The 9016-nt window shown below is 34.0% G+C and overlaps 1 pseudogene across 1 annotated transcript; it reads right to left on the bottom strand.

Moving 5' to 3' along the window:
• Nucleotides 1-3878: 3878 nt before the first annotated feature.
• Nucleotides 3879-8374, bottom strand: LOC143537597 (uncharacterized; annotated as a pseudogene). Its single transcript, XR_013136093.1, has 9 exons — nt 8049-8374; nt 7708-7836; nt 6440-6930; nt 5734-5814; nt 5546-5644; nt 5334-5447; nt 5152-5235; nt 4428-4499; nt 3879-4214 (listed from the first exon to the last, which is right to left on the bottom strand). The product of XR_013136093.1 is annotated as an uncharacterized LOC143537597 (transcript).
• Nucleotides 8375-9016: the final 642 nt, after the last annotated feature.

Here is a 9016-nt window from a genome sequence, read left to right as displayed (position 1 = left end):
GTTTAATATTTATTAACTAAAAAATAAACACTAGGTAATACTCTAGACTCTCTAAAACTCGACTAAACTACTAACCGGCAAGTGAACCGATCGACTCTAGTAAAACTAAGTAAGTCCGGATATCGAACCCACGAGACTCTTTAAATTACGTTTATTAGCTAATTAGACTCGACTACAAAACACGACTTATTAATTGTATTTGTTTGGGGGATCTTTATTTAAAATACTAATTTAATACTATAATTAAAAACTAATTAAGAAAACAAGTAATTTAAACGAAAACGAAGTTTGTTATGAAAATAAGATGATGATGATGAGAAAACTACCTAGGCTAGACTCCCCTAAATTTCAGTAATGAATTGACTCGGGAAAATATTTAGTTATGGACTGGGATCGTAAAATAAACACTTATAAGAAAACCCGAACAGAACCCTGACCCTTCTCAAGAGAAACCTATGGATTTCTAACCAGTTTTAACGCACACCGGTATTAAAAATCAAGTTCGCTTACGGTCACCCAATTGTTTATAATTCAGTTCCTTTATACGAAATCCTACCTTATAGCGCGGAAATCAAAGGCAATTTACTATACTTAATTGATTTGATAAACAATAATAAATAATCAACCCTAGACGGACTCCTTACGAATAACTAAATCTAGCAAGATTAAATAGTAAAGATTTATCAATAACCTAGCACTTTACAGATTTTAGGTTAGCAGCACATTTAGGTTTATTTGACAATATTATTCCTATGATCTTATCATGACATCAATCATAAAATAATCAAAAACACAAAGTAATTGACCTAATAGCAATCCTATCATATGACAAACAATAATCAAGGAAAGCTATGGAATAAAACTCATCGAACAATCCTAAGCATTCATATGCATCAATTAATTATAGATAAATCTTTTACTAAACCATAAAAACCATAACAATAAATAATCCCAAAGTCAAATTAAAACATCAAAATAAGTTCATCATAAGCCTAGATAGTTCATGCAATTTAGCCTAGCATCTTAAGTTTAAGCAAAACAAACAAATAAGAATTCATGGCGATAAATTAATGGAAACGAAAGAAACAAAAGATAAAACCCGTGTTCTTCGCCTTCAACTAATACGCGCAACACCCGCTGATTCTTCGACTCCAAAGCTACCGGAAACTGCTCTCGGACTCCTCGGAACTCACCAAATTCGTCTGAACTTCAAGGTATGTTTAAGGGTGAGTTTAGGGGTCTTTATATAGGCAACAGGTGTCCAAAAATACATTAATACGGTTAACACATGGAACATTCTGGAAATCTGGGCCGCCATCACCCCGCCGCGCTGCGCGGTGGCCTCCCCTCCCTCGACAGTGCGACGCTTCGGCCTAAGGGGGTCACCTGGTCCTGTTCGGTCTGGTTCACTTTTGGTTCACTTCTGGTTCGGTGCGGTTCGTTTCCTGATCCTTCGGTTCTCCGGTTCGGCTTGTTTTTGCTCGTTTTTAGCCCTCTTTTCACCGAAATTAAAACCCGAAGCCTAAAACATAAAACCATGTTAGTAGTATACAAATCTTACGAGAAACCGAACATAAACTAATAAAATATTAAATAAATGTACCGGGATTAACATATATTAAACGTTATATCAGTGATTACCTCTATCAAAGATTGTGTCATTCCAAACTCTTCAAAGCAACCACCATAAGGTCTTGATTGTGGTATCAATGACTTCTGTTTTAGACTTGGAAATCACCATTAGTCCAATCAAAGCATAGTTTAGTTCAACTTCTTAGAAACAGTGACGGATCTAAAAGAAAAGTTGAAGGGTAGCACGTGCTAAAAATATTTTGTTCAAGGGTAGTCGATACATAAAAACAAATAAGAAAAATTTGCACTAAAAATGTATTTCGCCAAGAAAGTTGAGGGCTAATATATTTGTTAATTTATTTGTGTAATAATCATATAAGTACATAAGTACATTGTTGTCTATAGAAAGTTATATAATGTGTGTAATTCAATTCAATGCTTTTTTGTTCTAACTAGTGTGTTCCCTTCGCGCGCTACGCGAGGAACTCGGTAATGGACTCGAGTTTTTAAATACAAATATACAAACACATCATAACAACTATCAATTCGATATAAAAAAAAATGTTTACCTAAAAAAAAACTCGGTTGGCATCGATTCGGCTCATTAAGGTAAATGTGGTACTACACTCACTATATAGCTTACATTACAAAAAAATATATTCTATTGCGAACACAATTTCGTTTTCAATGAAACTTATATGCTTTATTGTGAAAACTCCTTCGTTTTAATGGCCGACATAGATGAAATAAACATGTCATAACGACATACTAAAAAATCTAAAAACGCTTCGTATGGTGGCCGTTAAAAAAAAGATAACTAACTTAAATATACATATATAATAACAAATTAGGGAACATATTAAAGCCATGAATACTGCAGGGGGAGAATTTAAACTTTAAAGAGAAAGTCTGAAATCAAATTAAAACAGTTTAGAACTTTAAGGGGCTAATTTGAAAGAACTTAAAATTTGAGGACTAAAATTATAAAATTTTGAATTTAACTGTAGCAGTTTAGGTTTTCTTTGATATATAGTATAATTATATATAGTATAATTGTATGGGCTTACTAGATGCTTTTGAGCAAGAGCTACTACTGGGCTAGTGTACTACAAGTGGACTTAAAGTTTAATGGGCTAGATGGACTTAGAGTGTTGCTGGTCAATACAAGAGTGATATATAATTATATATTATGAGTCTTCACATTATTTAGAGTTGAACGCTCGTAACTCTCTCTGATAGTCACATAAAAGTTGTTAGTCTAGGGGTTGGTTCTTATTGCTACTGTTCAGAATCGTTGCTTGTTAGATCTTAGCATTCATATTACAAATCATCGTGTTGATAATTAGTTCGTGCATTCAAGATGTTATAATATTCCGCTGTGTTTGATTGTGATTTCAAGGAGTAAAGTTTGGATTTATCTCTTCTCTGATTACTATTTTGACAAAGTCGTTTGAAAACTGAGAGTTCAAATTCGTAGCTTTCAACTACCTAAGATCATGCACAAGTATACTTGACACCTGCGAAATTTCCATAAACTAGTAGGTATTGAGTAATGGGTAAATAAACCGGGTATGGTTCTAGCTACCTATCCATACGCAATTCATTGCCATCCTTAGTTTCCTTTTACATGGCATTGAAGAAACTACTCTTATACTAACACCTAAGTGATTTTATTAATATCATTTAGATCCATACTGTTTCGATATTTCCTGTTTATACTCTCTTCTCAACTTTTGAGTATCTGTTAATTTATTTATGTAGTAATAATAAAACGGCTAATTGTCTATAATTTGGATCCTTTCTGGTTTATAATCTAAGCTCCAAATATGGTATTTTCTTGGCTGGGCTGGACCAAATGCCATCAATGGTCAGCTCTAAAATTTTTAACGATTGCCTTGAGATAGTATGCAGATTTCTTTGAGAATATGAGTCCATAAGAAAATGATTGTTACGCCATATGCAAATCTTGTATTGCTCTCTCTCACGTAAAAGATATTGAGACATAATAAATACCGTGTGTTGTCACGTTTGTTATGAACGAAGAGAACTCCGCAATTATGCATGTTTGAACAAAAATAAAGTAGCAATAGGTGTCCTAATAAGTCTCGACTCTAGCAACCAAAAACATAGCCATGAACTACTAACAAAATGAACAATATCGGTTGGTACAAAGTAAAATATGCAACTACAACATCTTAAACTTTGATGATTAAAAGCTGCTACCTTTTTCATTTGAATTTTTTTTCATAGTCACTAGAGCATCTTCAACAATGTTAATATACACATTTTCCACCATTTTGTGCTAACTTGACTTATAGCTGCAACAAATTTCAAAACTACAAGTTATCTACATCTAAAAAAGATTATTACTAATATCATTGCGACATTCGATTCCATTGTTTTTTCCCGCCTTTTTTCTGCGGTAACTTAAACGGGCTCCAACTTTTCCTACGTTTCGAGGTCTCACAAAATAAACCCGAAGCTAATGCTTGTTGCAACCATAGCTCAAATTCTTCTTCATCGGTCATTTCTGCATCTAAATCCCACGGATATCTGCTCGAGTTTGATCGTTGACTTTTCTCCAGTCCCACCATGTTTACATGAAAACTTGGCCTATGTGTGTTTGGCCTACAAGCCATACCCTGCACACACAAACTTTTAGGGGGTTGTTTGGCATTGTGTTTTTGGGCATAGCAAAACTAATAATGAGTATTCAGGGAGTAAAATAATTAGTTCAGGTTATTCAATTCTCAAGTTACAATTTTGATTCTGAATCTGATTATTTAGGCAAAAACTATAAATCTGCATAGTTTATGTAAGAGAATTGATAGTTTTAAAAATATGAAAGTGCATACCTGACAAATGGCCCATTCTGAAACATCAAATATCCTGCTTTCAGCACAAACAAATGCACGTGGAATATCCACCTAAATGAAAGTTTTAACAATTAGTAGAGTACCAGAAAAAGTAGAAATTACATCCCAAAACAAATGTATAAAAAAATAAAAAGATGTATACGATATTAATTTTTATGTAGCTTTTTTTAGCAGCATGCCAATTTCAACCTTAATGCATTTAAGATAACAGCTAACACGAAAAACTTGCTGGATATGATGATAGGGGCAACTAAGGGTAGAATAGGTAATTAGTAAACTACACTCCCTCCGTCCAAAAGTAATCATCCACAAAGAAAAAGAAAAACACAATTTAGGATGTGTGTAGCTACTGAAACTTTCAGCTCACAAAATGCTAATTTACCCTTATTGTATTTAAGATATCGTTGGCTTGCGATATTATGATAAAGATAACAAAGGGTAAACTGGGAAAAGTAGTAAATAATAACCATCCATTTTCTAAAATAGATAATTATTCCAGGGGCAAACTAGAATAGTAATGCAGACAAAAGTTTGGGGACAGAGGGAGTAACTACCAATTTTTTTAAGCTGGTGGTTATTTTGGGATAAATCAAAATAAATACATGAAAACTAATTTCAAGACAGAGGAAGTAAAAGTATAAAATAGATAAATAAGTCATTAATTTTAGGTTAGCAAATTTTAAATCAACAAGGATCTTCAAACCTTTTGGGGGCGATCATAAACAAGTGAGCCTTTGTATTCTACCCATCCGTCCCCATCCTTGGCTTGATGATATTGACAACAATCCTAAAACAAACATATAAATTAGAATAATAGTTAAAAGAAACAATTTCATATATACCCTTACAAACATTGAAAATATCATATATGAATCACGTGCCCACCTGACACCATCTTGCCTTTGACTTGGTCCTATTTGTACATATCCATATATGTGAATGACCACATTTTGTGCAATGTATACGTCTCGATTCCTCAGAGCAATATTCAGGGGTTTCCTGCTTTAACATATACATAAATAATTTATCTAAAATGAAAATGATGGATGTGCCACCGCAGCACTTTACTTGATTCTGTATGGGTGTATAACATGTACCTGATGTGAAGTACTTGGAGACTTGTGAGAAAGAATCTTTGATTCTTCCTTTCTCAGTTGGTCATCATAATCTCTTTTTTTCACAGAATCAGAAAGAACCTAACCATATAAAAGTATTTAATATTAAAACATTGATAATATATAATAATAATAATAACCTTTACCAAATTCCTGAAGATGATACATACCTCATATGCACATTGAATCTTTTTAAAAGATTCACTTGCAAGTGGACTTCCCATGTTTTTATCAGGGTGCACAAGCATGGCCTGAAACGAGGGTGAAAATGTAAACACAAGTCTAGTATGACCAAAAAGAAGGGGTAATCTCGAATTTTTTTAAAGAACTACTGTGATAAAGAAAATGGGTGCAAAAGTTTCTCAGATTAGGTTATAACAAAGGATAAATAGGTAATTCTATTTGACCCTAAATAATAATAAGACAAGCAAAAGCAGTGTCTTTAAACGAACCAAGTGTCCAGCGAATTGTTTGCCGGGAGGTTCATTTATGTTCATTTATCTAATAAACAAACGAACATGAACAAAACTTTTTATTCATTTAGTTAAACGAACGAACATGAACACATCTCTCGTTCGTTCATTTATGTTCATAAGCATTCGCTTATGTCCGTAGGTATATTCAATCAAATTTTGTCGGCCCACTACAATTTAGTCTAGTTTCAATAACTTTTTAGAGTTGTCACATTTACTAGTAATTGCTTTTATCTCGGTTATGCTCATTTGCGAACGGTTCGTTTATGTTGTTGATGAACGGACATAAACGAACAAACACAAACAAGAAAACCCGTTCGTTTACTTGTCTATGTCCAATTGTTTGTTCAGTTAAAGTTGAACGAATGAACACGAACATTTCATATCATCAAAAGCAGCATACCTTTTTCCTATATTCTTTCTTCAACAACACCGCATCAATTTTCTTATACCGACAAAAATCCAAAGTTTCATAATGATCCAAACATGCAAGAATCCTTTTCATCTCATTAATCGCGTCTCCGTCATCTTTGACCACAGGAACAGTCAATGGCTCCTTTTGTTTATCTTCAACAGTTGCAGTTGCAGCTGGTTTGCTTGAAGATTTACACGAGTGCACTTTTTCAGGTTCATCATTGGGAACAGAAAACTCACTCTCTGACACAAACTCATCATCAACAAACGTTTCGAGTATTTTTGGTTCTTCAAAATGTGATTTTTCACTTAAATTATCACTCCATTGAATCATGAAGTTTAATGCATCGTTAGATAGGAAAGCTAGGTTAATTGATATAAAAACTCCCGACCAACCAGCTTGGTTTTTTAAAAAATAAAGTGCGTATATTGTTGCCATTAGTATCACCAGTCTTGCATGGTTTAGGGAGAACACATAACCTGCAATACACAATAAGTATGTATTAAAAAATTGAGCACGACAGAAGTAACCGATCCGTGACCACATAATCGAACCGATATAACTGAACCCAGCCCAAAAAACCGAATTTCCGGTTCGTTTTCAGTCTCGCAAGTCCCAAAAAATGAAAAAACAAACTGTTTATAACCAAACCAAACCAAACCCATTGAAAAAATAATGACTTTTGTTACTGAATTTATGAATTATAATTTTTATTTTTGAATATAAGAAATTAGTAAATAGTGTAGCCCAAAAATTTTAGGCCCGAATATGAAGTAACCAATTAGTCCTTAACCAATTACTCATTTGTTGACAAAAACTTCTAGGTCCAAAGTTTCATGCCCAAATTCATTATTCTGGGCAAAGTTTTACGGCCCAAGAATTTCAAACCCAAATAACAACTGAAACCAAACCGTAAAAACCGACACCGAACAGTTTTCAATAGCCCAAAAAACTGAATTCACCCCTAGGTTGAATATGTCAATTGTAGCTACAATGCCTAATTAAATGTAAGTTGCTTGCTAAAACCAGTAATAAAAGAGTAACCCGGTTTCTATTTTGCAATTAAATTAAGGTTGCTCAAGAAAAAAGAGTAAAATTCACTTCTATTATTATGCTAAAAACATAGACTAGATGTGGAAATTTTGACCGGTTTACTTACAAACGGGTCGCTTAGGTTGTGTCATATCTCTAACGGGTCAAATGGGTCACGCATCATTTATGTAAACTGTAAAATTGTAAAGCAAAATACGACTTACCTCCAACGATAAATAACAAACCGGTAGTCCAAAAGTTAGCATACATCCATAATATCAAAATGGCAAACAACCCTACAATAAACAGACCAGGTGTGTATCCCAAGTAGGCACTGCACAACCAGCAGCCCCCTGAAAAGATGCAGTTCACAATTAATAACCACAAATTGGAACACATTAAGATTATAACAAAAATGGTATGCCAGATATTCGTCAAATATGACGAAACATTACACACCATAATAGCAAACCTAACAATATATAATGTTATTTGATAAAACAACCACAAATTAGGGTACATATATCTAGTAATCTGTAAATAACATCTAGATTCAAAAGCTTACCATACTAATAAGAACATAAAGCAGGCAAGAAACTGAAGTCAAACTAAGAAAGCAGCTCCAGATAATAATAATAAGCAACGCAACTGTACCCAACCCGAAAACCGAGTCGACTCCCCTAAACACACGGTTCTTCCATTGCAACAACAAAAAACAAAACACTCTACACAATCGAGCACACCCATAGCAAACCCTAGGCCAATGTCTGCCAGCAAAAGATTCAAACTTGTGAATCAAACCACTAGCAGCTTTCACAGCAGCAGCAGAACAACAATAGCTCTCAGATTGTAACCATTTCCAGCCTTGTTCACCAACCCTATATCTTCCATCAGTAATTATTATTATTGAATCTGACAACCCCAAGATTCTAATTTGAAGATGGTAAAGTTGAAACAGGTGGTGATTAAGAAGAATTAACTTCACATGTACGTTTTCCAAAAGAAACCCTCTTTCTCTTTAGCTTTATTAATGGTGATCCACCATTTTAACATGTGGGTAACTGGTGAATTGATTAGTTGGATGTTGTGAAGTGAATGGAAGTATAGAAGTGAAGAATTTGATATGGGTTGATGGAGTTGTGTGGGAATCTTTATCTGTGATGGAACCCTAATTGAAAAATATTAAAAAGAAACCACACTCAAAAGCAGCTTCAAATGGCTTTGGGGGTTGTGACTTGTGGGGGAGAGGATAATTCAAATTAGGTGACACAAATTTGGGGGTGTTTGGGACAAGGCTCGCCTTGGATCGGCTCGTTTATAAATCGGTCGAGTGTAAGTCAAGGTAAGCTAGCTCGTTTTTCTCGTTTAAGTTGAAATCAGAGCCTTAGTATATATAAACTACAACCAAATAAGCTTCATCGTAACATGCGAGGAGATTTACTAGTTTTTACTAATAATAGGAGTGTTTATCAGTTTAATTTTCGGTTTATTCAAGTTATCGGTTCGTGTTTATATTGTATTAAACGTAAAAGG

The sequence above is a fragment of the Bidens hawaiensis genome, unplaced genomic scaffold (genome assembly GCF_021521415.1).
Source record: "Bidens hawaiensis isolate Kalapana, Puna unplaced genomic scaffold, B.hawaiensis_p1.1 tig00000055_1, whole genome shotgun sequence".
Lineage (NCBI taxonomy): Eukaryota > Viridiplantae > Streptophyta > Magnoliopsida > Asterales > Asteraceae > Bidens > Bidens hawaiensis.
The sequence above is the reverse complement of the archived record's forward strand: the minus strand, read 5'-3'. Positions and strand labels throughout refer to the sequence as shown.